Genomic DNA, 22809 nt, shown 5'->3' with positions numbered 1-22809 from the left:
CCACAGCTGCAGGCCTGATCCAGCCAGAAGAACGCAATTAATCATTGCAGTAATAACTCTATCATTGAATCTCCTTTACAGTATTTATTAAGTTCCAAAAACTGGGGTCTGGTAATATTTTAAATAATGCTGGTAATAAAAATTCTGCTTCATTTGTATTAGCCATAGGCGAACTTTTTTTCTTACTCAACCATATAGCCAAGTTTCATGTTTCCCAGTCTCTCAATTATTTCAGAAATAAAAACTAACGGCTAATACTTTCACTGATAGTTGTACCTCTGACATCTTGCAGCCCACCCCAGCATTGTGGGGCTCTCATCATTTCACACTCAGCACCTGTGACACCCAAGCTGTCTTTCTGTGGCTACAGAGGCATAGGAAGGCAGGGGATGGACGGCTTGAGGCGCGTGCAGAACGTCCCTCAACACGGGGGCAGATGCAAGAAAACGGTGCCCACCCAAGCCCAGGAAATAAACAAACACAGCAGATGGGGGGACCAAACCAGGCCTACCCATAGATAATACGTGCTTTCATGGGCCCTTCTCCCTCAAAGCATCAAGTATGTATTCATTTTAAGAGACAGTCAAAAGCAAGCATGGTGCTTTGCTGAATTAGGTTCATAATACATAAAACAAGACTTTGGGACGCTGTCCTCAAGTTATCTGTCAAAGCTCTTTCCCCAGTCGTGGAAAGAATTAAGCCCATCAGAGTGGATCCAAAACAACCAGCAAACTGTGAAACTGGCTTCTTGTTTAGCCAGGAGGAGTTCCAGGAAAGAGCCTCCAGAAAACCTCCCCACACATGGGCTGGATAATAAAATCCATTCAAAGGAAAGGAATTCCTAGGAACTGATGGTATTAAGAGCTCAAAGACTCAGACCTTTGGAAAACAGAACAAGTTGATGCAGACGGATCCATCTCCTTTCAGAACGCCCCTCTCTCCTCCAACATGTTGCTGAGGACAAGGCACAGGGAGGAGGGCTGTGTCAGGGCTCTGTGCAGGCAGTGACCGTGAAGAATAAATTGTGTTGAGAAAGCAGAGACTGTTGCACACTGAGGAGGACAAGAGGAACAGGAGGAGGTGTAGCACGTGAAGGCAGAGGTCACTGCTGGTCTGAGAAGAACAGCACACAAGGTGCATACTCCTTTTACACAGAGTCAGTTTTCTGTCAGACATCAGCTTTGGTAAATTCTCCTCCCAGAAGCTGCCCTAAATCAAATTCCAGGATATATCAGTAATGTCCTGCCCCGATGCAGCCAAGGTCCCTTGGAACCATGCCCTGAAGTTACTCCACATGTTATCTACTGAGTTTTGTATAACAAGTGCTACTTTATCTGTGGCTAATCAAACAAATTGGTTCCAGACATTACGGTCACCAGAAATGGATCTAGTACAGAGTGGTCAATGCCTCCTGTCTGATCAACAAACCTGTGAAAGGAGGAAATTGAAAGATGCAGATATAAACATCTGCAGGGTTCTGAAGTAGGCACCTAGATTCCACCTCAGTCCCATTTTAGGAAGACAAACCTCTGTGCGCACTCATCTGTATTCCCTAATAGATCATAAAATATACATGATATTCCCCAGCACCAGCTGGCTCAGTATGAACATTCAGTCAAGCTTCTCCCAGACAAAAGCCGGCCATCCTCATCTGGCAGCGTCAAAACGCTGAACACATTTGTGTATAGAGTCTGCCCTCCACATCAGTACACTGCAGACCCAGCTAGCACGTGAGCCTTGTCCAGATGTGTGAAAATACTAGGTGTTTGACACAACATCACTGCATTTCTGCATCCTAAACAGTGCTTTATAAAAACACTGGGTTTATACATTTTCTTTCAGCAGAGCTTAGATATAAGCTGTACTGCAGCAGGACAACATGTATACTAACTTGGGACTGGTTTCCAATACGTCATGAAATTACCAGAAATACTATCGTTTATGTCTAAGAAAGTGGAATCATGATCATAAAACACTATTTTAAACTGAAAGGCTCTAGGCGAAAACTTTCCAGAAGTGCTTTACTGAACCTTAAAGTATGTGCAAACACACACAGTACTTGTAACATGGACCCGTTACAGCTTCTTGGAGCTAAACCCAGGCGCTCTCAGGCACCAGCGCACAGCAGCACTCGCCCTCTCACCATGGCTCTTGGACCAAGTCCCAACAGCGCCGAGCTTCTCACATTACAACATGGTGGCTAAGAAAATGCATCACCATACCTCGTTCCAGGAAGTCAGGGGTTGCCCCATTTAATTACTCAACATTTTAGCTAAAGTACTCTTCCCCAGACAACTTTAATCTTTCCTTACCACACAGATGTATTTATCACCTAAGATAGCATCTGGGTTTTACAGCAGGAATGTTGCAACATTGCTGAGGTCGTGGCTGATAGAAAGCCCTGCTTGCTCATTGAAGTTCTCCATGCTGGCTTCAAACAGAGTGTAAGTCCAGAAATGTATTTTAATAATGAATTTAAAATAATTTTTTAAATGCAGACGTTGTCCTGAAAAAGCTACATCTCAAGAATAACTTGTCTACCCTCATTCAGCAATGTATTTTCGTTCCAAAGCAGACCTCAAGATTAAAGAAGCAATGCAGTAAAATCCAATTTGGGGAGGAGCAGGTTTTACTAATTTTTTTTGCTAAGATCTGGGGGGGGGGGGGGGGAATTAAATGGAAAAATTGTCATCACAGTAATTTTAATAATTTACCTTGCTCAGAGGTACTGACAGAGACCAGCCCCCCTCTGTTGGAACTCCCTTGTGTGAAGCTTACTACCAGTGACATAAAAATGGTATTTAACAACTGTTCTGGTAATGCAGTGACAGAGAGCCACTACAAATATTCTTTTATTTTTCTGATTGTTAAACTTTTAGTTTTACAGTATGGTCTATTTGCTGCTGTCTTTATTAGCTTAGCTGAACTGATTTTATACTCACTTGTTAGAAATTTATTGCCACTCATCTTATACATCTGTCACTGCAAATTGTCCCCTGTGCTTTGTGAGAATTCTTCAGAGTGGCCACTCTGTCCTTTTCAATACACAGTTATGTTTTAGTCTAGGCATTTAACATGAACTTACTTTTCATATTTCGTTGGGACATTCACAAAGCCATTATCGTGCTCACCTAATCACAGCTTGATATTGAAGAAGTTGGATCAATTCTTTGGATAACACATTTTTTAACTGTACAGAATGGGAATGACTTGGAGCAATGGGACAAAGCTCCTTAGAAAAGCACAGTATAGTAAGACATAGGATGATCATCTTAAACTACCATTACAACAAATAAACTAATTTTTTCCCCCATTGGGATTGTCTGACAAGGACTTATTAACAAGGACTGCAGTAGCCAAGGCTCAGACCAGCCTACACTGAACTGCAGAGCACTGTTACTCTAGCCTGGGTTAAAACAAAGCTGGAAACGATTTAATTTGTGAGCTTTGGCTTAATCATAGTTCATGGCAAAAGGATAAAAGATAAATCCTAAAAAAACCTAAAGTCCTGAAGGATTAGTAGATGCTTTGTAGATTTGTAGATGCACTGTTCAAAATCATCTGATTAAGTAGATGCAGTTTCACATGGACACCAGAAGAGGAGAGAAGTCTTTTAAGTGATGTACTGTTCTTTCTGTACATTCTGAGGAAAAAAGCACCCCACCATGTTTAACAGCATCACTCCAAAGAATTTCAAACTGTTGAACCACAAAGGGCTGGCACTTACAAAACCAGATGGAAATCCAAATACATGTTTTGCAGAGCAGCTTTGCAGCACTAATCACTCACTAAAGGGTGAACAAGTCTTGCTTTCTTCTCCCTCTGAAATACAAGAGCCACACACAAAAAAAAAAACCCAAACAACAAAAAACCAAACCAACCCACCCACCCACCCATTTAAAAAAGACTTTATTTCCCTTTCTTATCAGCAGTGTGTTAGCACCAGTTAGCTTTTGCCAGCTGTCATAGGCTGCTTTTGAAATAGGTACCTCCTCTCATGATGATTTGGAAATGCCAAAACAGAATCCTAAATGTAAAACCCAACAAGAACATATAGGAAACCAGAGGGAGCAGAATACCTGCTTTTCTACTGTATTTTTCTTCAAGAAAAAATATTATTTTTGCATGACTAAGGAAATAGAAGAGCTCTATCTAACTTCCAGTGCTCACTAAACAGATAGAAAGTCTATTTCTTACAGAGATGCTGGAGAATGAAAGGAATAATCCACCCATGAAGCTGCAGCACTGGCTTTACCATAGCCCTTAGCTCTGCTGAGCCCTTCTCCAGCTCCTGCTGGCTAACCCATAGCCACAGGGAGGACATTTCCTAAGCCCTGGGCTCTGGCACACCTGAGCATGAATACCAGAAAGCCTTTATCCCTCCTCACTCTTACCCATCTCTGTCCTACAGGGGACTTGGTTCTCTGGATGCAGCCTAGGTCCCCACAGTAGAAGAGGAAAGATTTTTCCCTTGTGATTACACTTTTTGCAAGTTGTTATCTTGCTGAAAAATTTAAAGCTGAAAACATGGCCCTTTCTCCATTCCCAGATGCCTCATATACACAATTTAATGAAAAAAAATCAACAACCTACTACATTTCACATTTCTGATCTGGTTTTTCTTAAAAGAAAGTAAGAGGCACATACTGCGGCTTTCAGAAACAAAGGAAGCTGTCAGTAATAACCATGCATGGTATTATAGCCAAGGATTAGCCTATTTGAGGCTTTATCAGGAAACTACATGATAATTAATTGGCCACAACACTGACTTTTGAAACAGAGGTTGGGTCATGTTACGAGAAGGAAAGCAGAGTTAGTTACTGCTCCCGAGAGCTCTTAAGTCAGTAGGAGACATTAGATCCTTATTCCTAAACATAAAATTGATTTCCCACAAGTTGTATATAAAGACTCTTCTGTGAAATTAGTGGTCAGACAGTATTTATACGTCACACTGATATTTTCCAGATGTAGACTTTGATATTCCCAAGAAAAAAGAAAAAAAACCCAGCTAATTCAGGGGATCCTCAAAGTAAACCTCAGTGCTGTTTATTTTCTAATGTTGTATTCCTTTTGGCAATGCTAACTTAAACTCATAAACAATAGGGTTGTATCCCAGAGAATGCAGCATGCCCTCAACCACAACTGAAAGCAATAGGAGCAGAGCATGCTGAGCACCTGGCAGGAAAAGTCCTTAATTAGCACCATTTGGAAAGCCATAATATGAGATCACTCACTCTTGGCTCTTAAGAAAGAATATGAGGTGGTCCAGAACAGAAAATGTACCCAAATCAAACACATGTGTTGACATATACCATTACCCTGCTGATTTAAATAAAAAGGATAAGAATTTATTCTTAAAACCATTCTAGAATTGTCCTGCATTTTAGGTGTAATTTGTGTTTACCCCTTAGCACAGATTCTGTGCAAACTACTTGTATTTGGTTGTATGGATTAGAACCATGATAAAAATTGGTAACTGGGTCTCATTAGAAAGTCATACTTGATTTGACAGGACCGTCCTTTTAAAGTTAATGGCACTGTTTATGCTCTTATGCAAATAAGAGCAAGAAATACAGAATCATTTGCAGAGTCACTTTTTGCATAAATGAAATTACCCTTTCTTGTTAAAAAGAGAAAAATAATTTGAGAGGAAGAAACAGTTTGAGGTAAAGCATAAACAGACAATGTCTAGAATTTCTTCCTTGTAATCAGTTTGTAATTGAAAACTTCACAAACATGATAGGCTGCCTATATTCTGAAGAAACTGCCTTCTCCTCTCTAGTGCCAGGTATGTAATTCAGTGAAAAAAAAATACCTTTGACAGTCTCCCTCTCTTCTACTACTTCATCTTTGGTTGTATTTTATTAGCATTGAGTAACCACTTTCCATCCCTTTGCTGAGACCATTTATCTCTCCTTTTAGTCAGAGCTCAACTTATTCCTCAGGAATGCAGCACACCACAGCGCAGAAGTTATATGCAAGTATTCGTCATGCCAGTTTAAGTGTGCAGTATTCAGTTCTAGCTGGGAAATTCCTACACTTTAATTCAACTTATTAATGCATGTATGTTGTATGAAAAACAGTTACTATTTCTTCAAGGCTAAGAAAACTTACGTGATACTAAAATCATGGAACAGAAATAAAACATGCTGTGATTGCCTATGGCTTTTAAAAAAATCGATCTAGTAATTGTAATTAATAACATCTCTCACTGACACAGAACTGGTGTGGGGTTTTGTTAGAAAAAAATTTCACATAGTTTTTTCAAATTACATTTTCTAAAAGGAAATAGAGGACAAAACAAAGCGACTCTAGCTGCAATTTTGTCTCCCTTAAACCTTCAATACAACCATTCTACTGGGCCGTGTTCCTGATTTCTACTATGACCACCACCATCATGTGGATAATAAAATAATGTTACTTGAACTAATGTGGTAATTTTTTCAATATGCTGCTTATTTTGACCAACAGATTGCAGTAGAGCCAGTTTCTCTGTAGTCTACGTGATGGCTGGGTTTGTGCAACAATTAAATGATTCACTGGGTTTCTCTTCCTGAAGCAGTTAAATAAAATTTTAAAAAAGTTAAATCGCCAAAATAGCTTTTTCTATGCCGTATATTATGTTTCATATTACCCGCTTAAGATTATAAATCTGGCAAAGGGCATTAGCCATCTTGTCTAGATGCAGCCAAATCCTCCCGCTTAGAAATGTTCTCTTACAACTTCACACACTGCAGTGGAATCAGCAGATTCAACCTCACACCTAAGCTTTTATCAGCTCTTCTCATTAACATTGCCCAGTGTCCATTTTGTTGCTAATACTATGAAAAGACAATCTAAATGCATACAGGGTCATCTTTTAAAATAAAAATGACAGATAAGTCAGTTCAGAAACCATAAATTCCAAGTATAAAATGTAACAATCTTAACAAGCAGCCTGCTCCTGTAAAACCCGGAATCTACTCAACGTCCAGGACACCACCACTGAAAAAAGCCATCTTAAGGACACCAGCAAGAGGCTCCACACTCATATTCAGAGGGGGGGGTTTGCTTTTGTGTTTGGTTTGGGTTGGGTTTTTTTAAATTATCAATAACCAGATACAGCATGATTCCAATTCTAATCAGGAATACTGTTGTCATTGAATCCAGTATGGGAATGTACTTTTCATAAAAATACTTTCAACCTTATTTATCATTGCCTTACTAATTCAGTTGACATCTACTACATCAACTACTGCAAAAGCAAGAATAAAGCAGAACTCTCAACATCATCATCATCATCTTGGAAATCTCAATACCTCTTCATTGACTTACTACCATCAGCTAGTCACAGACCTACCTTAGAGTCAGCTAAACATTAAACATCCTAGGAGACAGCATTGACAAACCAGAATTAATGCTGAAGACTACGTAAGGATGAAGAAAAGGGGGAGAATGGTACCTATCAAAAGTTATGTCATGAAAGAAAACTGTTACCAGATCTATAAAGTTATTTTACTGGAGAAGCAAGGACACACTGTATTCACTTGATCTCTTCCACAGGAAGAGTATGTAGAAAACAGAGTAAATAAGTTGTTTATAGGAATTCTTCGTATTACTCTTGAAGTAAAAAAAAAATAAAGTAAAATAAAATATGTGGATAGTGGAAGAGCTGTGAATGGTAGAGAATTTTTGTGTGTTAAAGTTATGCTGCTGGACAACCATGACTCATGCAGGATCCTCCAGGCTATGTACCGAGCAATTCATTAACTGCTGCTAAACTTCATCTCGCAAATAAATTATTTTCCTATATAAAACAGGGAGGCAATTGTGCTTAGCACTGGAAAGACTAACATACATAAACGCACCCCAGTTGGCTCTGTTAGTGTTTTAATTACATGACCCACATGATCCTGACATTACTGTCATGGTAGAGCTCTTATCAACCCTATATGAGGACCTCCCTAGATTGTTTCCACCCTCACACTCAAAGTATTCTGCTCTCAGTCATTGCAATGGGACCTTTCCCAGTATGAGAAGGGAGAATTATCGCACCATGAGATCATGGTAACACAGCCACAAAGCAATGCCAGTATTCCTCCGCTGTTATGACATCTTAGGCTGGGATGGATGTTTCAGATTTCAGAACTATGGGCACTCAAGTCAACTGGCCAGATGTTTCATGATTCCTTTTGGATAAGCTCCCAGATCAAACCTAAGCAGCCTAAAAGAAGAAAACTTTTTTTTCTTTTTTCTTTCTTAAGTGGAAAGTCCTTTACCAGTGTATCCCTTTTCCTAATTGGCTTTCTAATTATAAAAGTATTTGATTGTAGTGCATATAAACTGTGGTTTAAAACATCCCAACTATTTTAACCGAGTTAAACTTTATTAGAACTCCTTGCAAAGTTGACTTATATTTTTATTAAGTTAGTTATTGATCAGCCTTGTGTGGTAGAACATACACATTATACTAAAAATTGAAACGCTTGGATATCTAGCAAGAATGAAAAGTTGCTGCACAACAGCATTGTTGTAAAGTAAAACAGCCCACAAAACCACAAGCAACTTGGAAGTTTGTAAGGATATGAAATGAAAAACATCAGAAATTTCAATGTCAAAATAAACCTCCAGAGCTTGTTTTTGCCGAACGCAAAGGCAAAACTGTAAAACACAACTAAAAGGGTCATATGAGAGAATACCTCAGATAGCACAGGATGGGCTTTTCTCTCAGCTGAGTGCAGACACAAAATACAGGGCACTGGAACCTGTAGGTAGATGTAGATCACACAGTTCTTGTCTCCAAAGCTAAAAAACAAGCAGAAGGGAACCAAAAACCTTTGCAGAGTTTTACCCAAAAGGCAGCAGGAGCACATCTGAATTTTCTGCTTCATTTGAATGATCTTTTATTGAATTTGAGAGAAAACATATTAGAGAATTAACGTAACAAGAATAAACAGAATACTATTGCATGAAAGCTAGGGGAGAAAACATTCAAAGACCAAGTTTAAATTAATTAGCAAAAATTATCATCTTCAAACCTTCTTTCACTTAGTTCTTGATTCCATAAATAAGTTTTTTCTCTTGATTACAAATAAACGAAGTTATTATAGAGGTAGAAATCAAGCAAATGCATCTCTTAGCACATTCATAACACTTTGAAAACCACATGTTTTGCACTAAGGAAATTTTTGTCAGGAGCTGCCAGGTAAGCCAGAAGTTATAGCAAACAGCACTGGCAAAAAAAGTATCCATAACCTAAGTGGAAAGAGTAAGATAATGCTTTTAGATGCTAAAGTGTGAAATAACTCTGTGACTTCATATTTAATTTCCATCTACTGACCTTTTCCTGTGAAGGGAATACAATCCAGTTTCTCTTTATCTCAGGAACTATCTTCAGACACTCTATTTTTAGCGTCTGTCTTGTAGAGATCTTTTCCAATTGGAATAATTTCATTAGAGAGGACATTCAGCTTATAGCCAGGAAACCAAGACGCTACGCCTTAACTCCAGTTTGGTCTTTGGCAAATAATGAAAACTTGACAGCTTCAGTTATCCAGCTGTAAAAAAAGAAATTTTTTTGAGGCCTTAAAGGATAAGTGCAAGACACTGATTGTGTATATTGATTTACATCAGCCAAAAATAGGATTAGAATCTCTCCATTGAGCAAAATAGCTTGTTTCCCCAACCTACTGAAAGGACCGTTACCTTCTCTCCATCAATTCTTTCTTTCCCTCCTTTACCTCTTTATCATCTGGAGCACTCATCCTTTCTCAGTTTTGCTCATTCTTCTGCCCTCCTTTCTGTAATAGTGAACAGTGATGATGACATTTGCCTCTTGAAACGAGTAGCACAGGAGATGCCTGCTGGGAATAATCTAGTCCTTGTCTGCATGCATAGTAGCTGTGCCCTCAGTTTTCATCTGAAAATTATTTTGTCCGAAAACTCAGTCATCTTCCAGAGGTGCTGCTGACATTCGTGCCTTCCTCCAGAGCAGAAATATTTATTTTCAAGATATTCAGGCAATCTCATGAAACAACTTGGAACCTGTCATATTTCATAACACAAGACAAATGTATTTTCACTAACTATATGGGAATCTCTGCTTAAGGTGCTTGGAGTAAGCCTTCCTAAGGCAAATAGAAAGTGTTGTGGAAAATTAACAAACTGACCTTTAAAATCATATTTAGAAAACAAGACAGCTTTTGAAATAAATTCAGCCTAGTTACACCGAGATTTATTTAGCTGTATAGCCTTGCAGTATGGCACTGTATCCACTAGAATTGTCTCTATCTTTTCAGATGTAATTGATAAGACATTTCCTTTGCTTCACTGATGAATGTCCACTTTACAGCAGCTCTGCACTAATGCCTTATTGACATAAATCGTGTGGCTTTTTTTTTTTTAATAAAATTTTCACATTCCAAACAACTTTTCTGTAAAAATAGTTGCAAAACAAAGCAAATTCTCTTATACAAGTCATCTAACATGACTCAGGCTCTCTTAAGTATCTTCAGGTCACCTTCCATAATCCATTCTCCCTAAGTCTGTTTGGCCTCATCCATTGTTTTCACTGTGCCCAGAAATACACTGGACAGTCAGCGGACTGTCTATTGAAAAAATCTCACCAAAGTTCCCTTTGCTCTCAAAACATTACACCACTTCTCTTTTCCTCCAGCCTCAGGCACAAAGCAATGGGAGGAAGCACAACAGCAAAGCCTCCTCAACGGCACAGTGTAAGAATTTGCACTTTGGTATTTGTTGTTCACATAGGTTTTCTGTCGTTGTAAAGATGAGCAGATGTCAGTCAAGAGAGCAGGTGAAGAAAGGATGGAGCTTCAGAGAAGTGATGTTTTTCCCTTAAACCAAAGATGCTATGGAAATCCTCAGGTTCCATTTCTTTCTACTACTTGTGAAGTAAACTGGAGATGCTGTGGCAGAAACCAGTCCTTCCAGGCTTCACCCAGCTGTAAAGTATATGGTACTTAAACACCTCTGCAAGCAGCGAAGCACAACAGGTGATACAAAGAGAGAATTAATCTCCACCACTCCTAAAAATGTCATGTCTTTGTTGCTGTGGTTTTAATGCCTCCTCACCTTCTCTAGGAACAGATTTGCCATTATGTATAGTACAGCACTTTTAGTTGTGAGTACAGACTACCTGATTCTTCCACAGTACAGACGTGGTTTCCATACAACAGAGTTAGAGCTGCTGTCTGACCTGTGCTGCAGCTGTGACCTGGTATGCTGTCCAAAGCAAAACTTTCTTCCTAGGTACCCAACCACCATATCAACTCTTCCAAACTCATTGCACTAAGTTCCCCACAGTTTTTGACTTGGACAGTATTGTCTATCAAACTTGTGCATACATGAACAGCAGAAAAACAACCTAATAACCTCAGTAAAATTTCCATTGGTTTTAGAGAACAAGAGACTGTGCATGTGAGACAGAATAAGCACATTTACAATAATATGTTAAAATATAAGGTGGTTTTCAGAATAGAACTAAAAATACAGATCAGTCAATAAGCTGCAAAAACACCACAGACAGAAGAAATTCCCTAAAAGTCACGATTAATAATAACTGTAATACTTAGTATTTATAAGACTTTCCTCAAGATCTGAGACAATTTTAAAATAAGAATTTAGTTTCATTTCATATTATTATTCCCAAGTGGCAGAGAAATAGGTACCATACAGATTATCAAATAGGATATAATTAGTAGAGGTAGAAACCTAGTACCATGCTTCAAAATCAAGCTCAGTGGAAACAGTTCACATAAAATTAAGTTGCTTCCCATAATCAAAACCACATTTTACTTCTAACTGATAGGAAAGTTAAGTTTCTTTCTGGATTATTTTCTTCAGCCTTACTGAGAGAGCCTCTGTGGTACCTGCTGTAAACAGATAATCACATAACATAATCCTATTCATAAATTCAGACTCTGTCTCCACAGTTGGTCCCCATATTCCTGCTCTGGAACCTCAGTCAATGTCTCATTGATTATCTACCTCCCACCATCCCTGCACCCAGGAGGAGGTTTCAGCCATCTCTTCCAGCAGGCATTTTTTTAATTTTGTTTCAGCTGTTCTCCCATCCTGGAACTGAAACTGTTCTGAAACACTTGAACAGAGCAGTCACAGCCCCACTTCATCCTCACTTGCTATCTAAACAGCTTGAAGTCTTTTAGTATAACTCATCAAATACTATCTCTTTTCCTGTAATCCAGTCCCAGTCTGAATGAATCTTTCTTAAGCAACAATTATAAAAGCAGCAGATGTCATTATTATAGATTAACGGACATGTACAACAAACTTCAATATTTCCTTGCCTTCACCAGTAATACTTGCCTTGATATTTCCAAGAAAGACTTGCTTTTTCATGGCTATATTACATTCTTGGTTGAGTAACTTCATGAGTGAGGAATAGTCAACTTTTCCTCTACCATGAGTGTGTCTGGCTATTCCCACTTTATAGAGGACAATCAAGTACACAAAATTTGCTTTGCTCTCTTAGATTTCTTTCTGTCTTTATTATCTCCATGCTAAAGGACAACCAGTTCTTTCATAATATTAGTGCTCTCGTATACATCTTTTATCTCTTTCTGACTTCTCTCGGCTTTCAAAAACAATTTTAAAACATGCATTAAAATAACACAAATGTGGCAGTAGTTGTCTTAGGTACTTTCTATCCTTCTAGACCACAGTTCATACCTTTGCTATATTTTAGTTCTAGTTTAGCAGATTTATTTGAGAACCCGCAGATGTGCACCTTAACATGCCAGTTTTTCCTGTGTGCTGGGGAAGAGCTGGAGTCACTATGCCTTTCCTATAGATGAGCCTAAGATTAGGGTTGGGAGAAAGAGAGTATGTAGTTAGAAAGTACAACTCAAAGCAAGCTAAGGGATGATGCTACTATTTCCTCTGAGCAGTATTTAATCTCTCAGCAGAATGTGGTCCCCGGCCTGTAAATCAGCTTAGATTTCAGGCTGAAAAAAAAAGGAAAGTCCAGAGCTACATTTGTAATTGGGGATGGAAATGTGCTGCAAAATGAAACTGAGCTGCAAAAGTAATACTGCGAAAAGAGACTGTCTGTTCTCTTTGAATGCATTAGCTCTGTATATCAAATTTATACCTTGCTTCCAGCTGCAGCAGCATCTGTGCTCTTATTTTTGTCTTTCTCAACAACCGCATTCACCCTTTCAGCAGGGCTAAAGTAACTAGCCCATCTTTATGAATTATGACCATGCCTAAGTATTAAGTCCCTTAGTCACATCCTAAGTGGATTCAAACAATGCAATTTACTTGGGCATAAAGCCATCACTGTTAGCAAACTCTAGCTACTACAGGACACTGCAGCTGATCTCCTCAACAACTGAAGCAATAGCAATCTACACTCATTTGTCATAGAACAGAGAGACGAACTCTAGACCTGAGCTCTTCTACTCCAGGCACTCAGTTTCCCAAAACAGCACAATTAAAATATTGCTGAATATCTTTGGAAAGATTTTTGAAAACTGTTACTCCAGCTCCTCATTTTAAGATATTCCTTAGAAATAAATAACCCTTTCCTAAGGCCACTCCGTACCTGGAACCAAAAGCTGTCACAAACCTTACTCCAGTGCAAAGTATACATCTCCAACTCACATTCTCTTAAAAATACTCAGCAATTTTATATTAAAAAACTATAGATATTATCCCTCAAGGGATGGCAGGAGAGAAATTAAAAACCTATGCAACAGCTCAGCCATTTCATTTAACAAGCTACCAGAAGTATTTGGTTACAGTGGTAGACACCTAATTAGTTACACAGCTAAAGAGAGTCATTGTTCTTCCTCAAAAGGATGTAGCCAAATTTAAGTGCATATGCACAAAATTAGCTTCATCTTCTTGAATGACAATGGTCCAGTCCAAATCCTTTAAAGCCAATGGAAAGGCTCCCACTCACTTCAGTCAATTTATCTTGTCCCTGGACTTCTCTTCCAGTTTGTAAGTGAGTGGAAAAGAAAAATAGATGAATACAAATCACATGGTTGAACTAAGTAGACTTCCAAGTCTAAAAAAAAAAAAAAAAGCTGTCTGTAATTAAAGAAAAGCAACAGATAAACTGGAACTTTTTTGGAGTGTGGAAGCTCCAAAATAGCAGGACAAAAATGCCTGGGGCATTAGGGAAAGAACAGCCTAAACAGACTTAGGGAAACTGTTCTTTCTGGACCAAGAATACTAGACAGTTTATAAACCTGTCCAAGTCATTTTCTCATAGGACTACCAGTGCAGGCTAGGAGTTTTGTAGTGGGTTGGGGTTTTTTTCAACTGTAGGCTGATTAAGAAAAAGCTTTCTCTCAGTGTATTTTATTGAAGAAAAATTAAACAATTCTTCTTAATGCACTAACTTATGGTATTCCATAAACAAATGAGTGATTTCAGAAATAAAGTGAGAAATCTTAGGTCATATTAAAAAAAATTCAGAGTAATAAAACTGTGCAGAAGTTCTGGGATACGGTCTTCGTAAAGCCACCTGCTTTCAGAAGCAACTCAACCACAGTGATGTGCTGAATAGATTTTTGTCTCCGGAAACAATCTTGCACAACACAGGTTAAACCCATCCCTTGCCCTAGCCCGTTTCCCCTTCTGGTACCTCCATGTATGACATTATTAATACAGCTACCAAACAACTCGGGCAAGGCAGCGCCCAAATGTTTTGTTTGGATTAGGCAATGGTAAGGTCTGAAAGTTTCAAATATCATGCAGGTTCTCCACTGGTAATCATGTAAGACTTAAAAATGGACACACAGCACTTTATCCAACTGAGAATTCAGACATGTTAGTTTGCATTTAATCTTCAGAACATGTTTGTTAACAGAAACCTCAAGATAGAAATCAGCCGAGAGCATTGCAAGGAAATCGGCAAACACGAAGTATAGATGTGAAAGAGGACAACATAGACACAAGTGTGTTATGCTGGATGTTACTGTAATTTACTTCTTTACTTCAGTTAGATTTACTGGAAAGAACCCTGAACTTCATTCAGATAAACATCTGCTGTACCATAATTATCTTCCTTCTTAGGTGACAATAACAGATGAGCTACACACAAAGAAAAAACATTACTGAGGTTGCAAAGCCAACTTCTCAAAAGTTAAGAAATGCCAGATTTAAGGTTGCCTAATGCAGCTTCTGTATTATGATACAAGCTTTAACTATGCAATTGCTTTTTTTTTTTCCAGACTTCATGCACTGCAAAGGAAGGATAGTTCTTCTGTCAGAATTTCTTCAATATTATGTTTTATACATATTTTTTCCAACATCTTACCTCATGACTTGACTTGATTACGAGGCCTTCAAATGTTTCATGAAATAAATAGCCTTTACTGCACTCTAAAAAGAGGTCATTTTACAATGACAGACACGTTAAGAAAGGCAAGCAGAAAGGTTAAACAGCAAGAGCCAGACCTGCAAAGTGATTTCACTCATTTAAATAAACTGGAATTTAAGCAAGTAAAGTAGGCAACTCAAAATTAAATTAAGAAATTATTCATTAAAAAAAAAAATCAGAATATTTGGGGACTTAAAAAATTAAAGTTGAAATCTATGCTGTTACTTAAGGTGATTTATTCTAGCATAGTTCTGGAAGAGAAACCACATTATCTTGTTTTTGAAAGAGGAGTATAAGAGCTGCCTTCCCAGCACAATTCAGTGCACAGGAGTAACATAATTAGTTTTGTCTGTGGCCTGTTTCTGAGGGCTACTTCCCCTCTGTTTTGTCAGAAAAGTGACAGGTCTGAAGTATCACGCATGTTTAACAAGTGTTTTTCAGACAGACCAAATGGCCCTGTGATAGAATAGAAACGATGCTACTTTTTAGTTGAGATTTTGAATTTCATTTCTTTCTTTTCCAGTGGTCAAATGTAGCCGTATCTTGAACAATGCTTCGTACCTTCAACATTTAAATCTCTGTGGCCTCTAAAGACAAAGCCCAATGAGGCAGGAAGGGAGTCAATATTAGCCATTTGTTGATCTAGTGCTTCTGGCTGAGAACAGCCCAGCTGATCAAATGCTGCAGAAAGTGGAGCCAGAGTGAGTGAGGATGAAGCAGCAATATATCTGTCTCCTGAAAAAGCACATTAGACCCTGTCTCCATCCATCATTTTGAGATCCATCTTACTCTTCACTTAAAAAAGCTTATCAGAAGCAATTAAATACTATTATGTTAAGCATCTGCGGTGAAAAAATAAGCCTTCAGAAAGTTATGCCCCCTGCCAAGTTCTGATCTTTTCACTGGTCATGCGAGGTGAAGCAATGAAAGAAGTTGGTGTTCTTGGGAAGGTAAAGAGCTCATTTGCCTTCTGCAGTAGAGGCTCCCAAGGTAACCACATCTGAATTTTTGCTTTCAGTTCTAAAAGCTTTATATCTTATCAATAAATCAAGGGAATGGAATTAAGCAAGAAAATGTAACTGGGAAAATTCTAACTTGGAAGCATATCAGACAATAATTTGTGGTATGCTCTGCTCTTCCAGGAATAAAATCAGAGGTAGTTCTGCCATTGCCGTACTGCATGCATGGGGAAAAAAATGAGAAAAATGCCTTCTATTCTTAACGGTCAGCAGCTCTATTGGTTACTGATTTATATTGACTGATCCATCCATTGACTGTAAATGAGAGCCAAGAGGGGCTAGAAGGATGCTGCAGCACTGTGCCTGCATATGGCAAGCAACGTACTTTTCAGTCAAGAGGTCACAGGGCAGGACAGCAGGCTGTTGACAGCTTTGTCCAGGGTCTGAAGTGTGGTGGGTTGTAATGACCACAGCTCCAGAGGGAAGGGTAAAGATCCACTGAGGATGGGGGATACTGAACGGCTGTTATACAAAGCATTCTCAAAGCATTCAGGTCCCACCATTTCTGCCAAGCTACTGAGATTTTTGATCTGGACTATGGGCAACCTCGATGCCAGAGGTCACTATTCTTTCTCTACTGCCATATACAGTGATAGTAAAGTAAGACCTTTTTCTTCAACCCAATATTAACCATACTACTAAGCACCACGGTGAAAAGAAAGGCTATCCCAGCCTTCTTTCTGCAGAGCTCCTCCCCACCCATGCCAGCACACTCCACGCCTTCTCAAGTTCAGCGACAAATTCTGCAATGTCTTTCAACCGCCTTATGCTGAAGAACTGGAAGAGGGTTTCCTGAGGGTAATACATCTCCTTAGCGGTCCCACCTCAGTCCCCACCCAGCCGCCCGAAGAGGGGGACCGACCCGGTGCTGCCGGGGAGCCGCCAGGCCGAGCGCACTCGGTGCTGTGCGCTAGGGCTGCCTGCAGCAGCAGCAGCTCCTCCAGGATGCTGCGGGAGCGAAACGCAGATGTATCACATAGCCAAACGGAGACCTTGGCTCTTCCAAGTAAATGAGTTAATCTCATGATAATGATTTATTACTCTGTACGGGTAAAGACAGATGTGAAAACACATAGCCTGCCTTACACAGACAACGCTGCTTGTCAGTTCATACTGTTTAGAGGGCTAAATGTGACAGCCATTTAGCTTGACTAATTAGCAATGAGATCTTACCTGAGTACGAAGCTGGGGACTTGCATGGCCTTGTGCTTCCTTGGAAAAGTTTTAAAACCGTATCTTCATAAAATGACATGATAACCACCAGTGCAAAGACGATGCTTTTCATCTTTTCTGGTAGCAAAAATAATTTAAAACCACTGAAGCAATGAACAAAAATAATGTGGTTTTGCCAAGTCTCAGCTAAAAAATAAGAAACCCACTGATAAAAATCCCATTGAAGTAAAGCCCATCCAGTGAGGGCAAGAGGGCCTCAAAGACCTATAAAATAAAATTTTATAACCCTCAATTTACATCCCTCCATTTAGAAATGCTCTTCCTGCTAATTGTAGTGAGTCAGCCTATGTACGTCTCTGTGTCACTTTATATTATTTATATTATAAATAATTCTCTTCTTTGCTCTTCAGATAAGTATATTTGCACACCTGACTAAATAGGAAGGTCTGATTTATTGACTTTCTTGCAACATGAATATGTAGCACCATTAGAAGAAGGAACTAAGAAAGTTAAGAAAAAAGGAGCTATAATAAGACCAAGGAAGTTTCAGAGATGTAAGCAGGGCCATTTTCTTTATACTAGCAAATTTTGTGCTGTATTTAAAGGATGTGACACTATGATTCAATATCATTGCCAAATTGGAATGATTATGCCTGTGAATCACCCATTTCAAAACATAATTCCTACTTACCTTGAAATGGAAAGAATAGAAAAGCTAAACAAATAAGGGCATGTGGTTTCCTGGTATTTTTCCATAACATGCAATGCATTGGCAATCAAAGACATGACAAAGCACAGGGACACAGAATTTAACACTGCCTAAGAGCACTAAATTTCAAACGGGTGTGGAGGGTGCAGAGTCTGCCGGCTATAACCACTTGGGAGAACACACGTCCTTCACCCAAGGCCTCCGAGACCCTGATGTAACAGGATAACAACAAACTGTAAGAAAACTCTCTTGCTCTGCAACAGAATAGGCTGTTGTTCAGAGGGAAGGAAAGGCTGATCATTGTATTACTCAGAAGATATGGACTAACAGCTTGTAGAGGACTACTTTAAGACAACACTTCTACAGTTGTTGGTAAGAATTGTGGAAGTCACCCTGAGACTGTTTCTGCTTTTGCTCAGCAGAGCAAACAATGTTGCTCAGCCTGGTGTCAAAAAAAAAAAAATCTGCACAGCAAGAGTGGTTGGTTCATCATACATTTCCTCTGACTCTGCTTGGATGTTTTTAAATTATTACTTTATCTACTGGATGTCCAATTTGAAATTTATAAATAGTCCTAGAAGATAAGCCACGACTCCTACTTTCCCCTTGTCAACATCCCTAATCACTGCTGAGATAGACTCTCCTTTTTTTTCCTTAAAATTTGAGAAAAAAATTAATTCAACAATTTTTTTTCATAAAACAAGTCACCTTCTAACATAAAAAAAGATTTCTTCAGAAAAAAGAATCCACTAAAAAAAAAAAAATACATTGAGAGTAACTTTAAGAGACTTTACTTCATTTTTTAAAGACTAATTTCTGCATCTCCTTGATGCACCAGGATGAAATGTTTCATGCTTTTTCAAGTTCTTTTTCCACAGTTAACTTTCCATAAGTTACCCTTATATCCACTTGAAAATTCATTTTCAATGCCTTCATGTAATTGAAAATCAACAAGGGGTGGTGGGATGGTGGTTAGTTTTGTTTTGGTTTTTTTTTAAAGATAACTGTAAAAAAATCATGTATCTGGTGCCAGACAGGAAATCTGCTCAAAACTTTTATTACACCAAAATAAAAAAAATTTGCAAGAATTACTTCTGCTATATCTAAGCACAGCTGAAGAGAGGGGCAACATGAAGACAAATGAAAGTCAATAATGGTAAATGCAAAGAGCTGTAGGCGATGAGGAATTCTCCCATTTAGTTCTGCATGTTGTCGAGTTCCACACTGGTCATAAGTGCATAGGCAGATGAGGTAGTCACTGTGCACAGATTAAAACATCTGCTCAGCTTGTACAGGTATAGAGGGCAAAAAAGTGGGGTTTATAAGAAGTAACAAATACTGTTTTTAATATTATAGTACTGTTATATAAGCCCTCTATATTCATTATATACACCACCATGTGAAATAATAGGAGGCATTGTCATCTAGCATCTAAGCTGGGTTGCTCAGATTAGAAAATCAGGTCCTCTAAAATCAGTTCGCTCTTTGAAATAGGTCTGAATAGGGTCCAAAAAGAATAGATGTTTACCAAGAGCACAGGAACATACAGAGTAATGTAAGACAGGACGGAAAACAGAAAAGATAACAATCCCTCACATCTTGTTCAAATTGCAGTGAAAGTAATGAACAAAGTTCTTTCTATTTCAGTGACATTGGGACCAAGATGCAAAGCATAGATGACTCCCTACTAATTGACAGAGGACAGGAAGAACACCCCTGACTTGCCCCGAGCCCTGCCTAAAACCAGTCACGTGTTGTATATTATTAGTTTCTTGTACAAAAGTTATGCATAGCTTTTAAAAAAACAAATACAGGTTAAATTATGGTATTTTTCTGATCCAGTAAATCAATACCGTGTTTGACACGACTGATTCTGTCTACTAATAAATAAAAACTTCAACCCCTATTCAAGACTAACTCTTTTATTTGAGCTTGTGGTTAACTAACTGTGTTGTTCAGTCTGTCTTTACATCCTGGGTCTACCCAGAAATAATCTACAGAAATGCTGTAATAAAGGTCATTCCCATTGATTATCTTTAAATCTAGTTGATGGAAAATGCAATGTCCTAAGGGGAAAAAAAAAAAACCAACAAAAAACCACCAAACTCTAAGGATTGCCATTTAAAGAATTTCAGTCAAATATTGACTGCTGCTCCATGCCCCCCAAAGAAACTACATAGCCAGGACACATTCACATAGTAGAGCCTCTGCCAGTTTGGTCACGTCAGAAAGTTACCTGGGAAAGACAAGAGCATACATGGCCATACCACCTCCCTTAGTGAGCCAAAAATAAAAATCTGAATAACTGCAGCCCCAGCACAATCAGCAATAACAAAAGATTTCAACCTGATCTTTTCAGTTCTGAACATTATCTGATTGCAGATTGAAATAATTTTTCAGTACTGTATAAATCTGCAATGAATATCATGTAATTTTCTTCAAATTTTTGTTCTATCAAAGGTATGAAGCCTGAAAAGTATCAATATGCAGAACTTAAATATTGTTACTCTGGCCTGCTCCATCTAGAAAAAACAAGTAAACCCCAAATCTCCCAAATGAAACCTCCACTCCAATTAAGAAAAAATTATAATCTGTAAGAAACATAAATGAAATCCAACATTCCTTAATAACTTGTGAACAAATTACTGAGAACAATTTTACTGAACTCTTTCAGCTTCCCATGTTTTCTTTTGTTTGTTTTAATGCCTAACATCTTCTATTAAATTCACCTCCGACTGCTGTGCTTTTCATGATAGCATTTGTTTTCACTTGGAGCTAGCTTAAATGAAACCAGCAAATATTAAGTATTTCTAACCAAACCACATGTATGACAATCACACTTACTAAGCAAAGGGCCAAGTGGCAGATCCTATAGTCTGGTGCCATTAAAACAGTGACTCAGGCATGCTGATCCAGTCTAATTCCAGAATATTTTGCTTTCTAAAATTAGGGATGTTCAATCCACATTTCAGATTGCATCAGCTCACTAAGGAGGCATACAATCATTTTTATTGACTATAAAACTTTCTAAAAGAGGTCAGTAATTGCTTTTTCCTTCTCATTGCCACATAATTGCCTTAAGATGTATGTGCAACATTAAAAAACATTATTATCTGTTGGATTTATTAACTAATTCACATGAACCATGATTTCTAGCAATCTAAGTCAGGGTTCCTTCTGCTTTTCATTATGAAAACTAGTCACAGTTTGAAGACAGTTCAAAAGATCCATACTAAAACTTACATACCTTATGTCTGCTAAATAAACTACTTCATTAGAACTACCAGAGACCAGTTGCAAAGCAATCTCTATAAAGGGACAAGAAGATGTCTCTGCACTTATTCTTGTTTGACCCAGAATATTTCTTTTAAAACATTGGTTTTAAATCCGATCTTGATTTTAGAATGCAGAAGGGAGAATCCACCAATGTTTTTTATGTCATAAGTGGTTAATTAACTTCAAAACTGCCAAGATACATTTTTCTTTGAATCTGAATTGACTTTGATTAACTATTCTTCTCTCATTAAAAATTTTTATGTACGTTTTATCAAAACTAGACCAGCAAATCTCTGTTTTCTTTGTGATCAGATTAAAGGGTCTTCACTTCCTCTTTGATCTGCAGAGTAGTTCCTAAACCTTTTAAACAGGGCAATGGAAGACAGACACTCTCTTCTCTTCTCAGATATTTGCCAATCTCCAAAGTATTGATAAAAGTAAACATATATTCCATGAATAATTTAACATTTCTTTTCAAAAGCTGCTAAAGATTACCTAAATAGAAATAAATTATTCAATGAAAAATTTCTTACAGCCAGCAATTGCAGATATCACAAACCTACAGCACGTGCAGGCATTTGGTTCTCAGAAAACCTGCGAATTTATGGTAACATGAACAGTTAGATCAAAATAGGCAGCATTCTACTAAACTCATGAAAGACACACCTCTTGAAGGCCCTCACACTGTAGCCTTTATAGGTCATGGATTTACGAGCAACTAGTATAACAACAATCTAAAATCTGTGTGCATTTCGTATCACATAAAATGGAAACAACTAGATCAATATCATATTTTGTGTGATTCCAGTGTAGACAGCAGTCACTCCTGTTGCTTAATTAGGACAGGCAAAATGTAAGGGGCAGGTGGGTACTCCAGCACTGAAAGAGGACATCCAGAGGAACTAGGCAGCTTCAGTGTTAGACTGGGCCTGACTTCACGGAACACCACAGGACTGATCTCTCAACCCAGTTCAATAAAATAAAACTAGGAGACACTGGATGAAAAGTTAATGAAGAGTACGGTCACATAGTCTGCTCTAGGTATGTCAGCACCCAGGGTTAGTAGTCTGCCTCTTTATTTAGGGAGTACAAGGCTCCAAGCTTTGGTGTGTACCAAAATTAGCTATGTAAAGCTGCACGATCAAACCAATGAGCCCATAAGAAGCAGACATGGAATAGCTGGACTGGTACACAGTCACATCTGAGATTATTCCTATATTCTTTACAAGATGTTTATGTTTACATCTAAATAAGTGTTACAAAAGAAAATGAGCAGGTAA

The 22809-nt window shown here is 38.3% G+C and overlaps 1 long non-coding RNA gene across 4 annotated transcripts in view; it reads right to left on the bottom strand.

Moving 5' to 3' along the window:
* The window catches only part of LOC138686286 (uncharacterized), a 41620-nt gene extending 23577 nt beyond the window's left edge, over positions 1 to 18043 (bottom strand). For 2 of the 4 annotated variants that reach the window (XR_011325622.1, XR_011325620.1), the window contains exons 1-2: positions 17545 to 18043; positions 9320 to 9536 (exon numbers count right to left, since the gene is read on the bottom strand). This is a non-coding gene — a long non-coding RNA (uncharacterized lncRNA). The other 2 variants (XR_011325619.1, XR_011325621.1) reach the window with 2 other exon arrangements.
* Between the last annotated feature and the right edge of the window lie 4766 nt (positions 18044 to 22809).

The sequence above is a fragment of the Haliaeetus albicilla genome, chromosome 8 (assembly GCF_947461875.1).
Source record: "Haliaeetus albicilla chromosome 8, bHalAlb1.1, whole genome shotgun sequence".
Taxonomy (NCBI): domain Eukaryota; kingdom Metazoa; phylum Chordata; class Aves; order Accipitriformes; family Accipitridae; genus Haliaeetus; species Haliaeetus albicilla.
The sequence above is the reverse complement of the archived record's forward strand: the minus strand, read 5'-3'. Positions and strand labels throughout refer to the sequence as shown.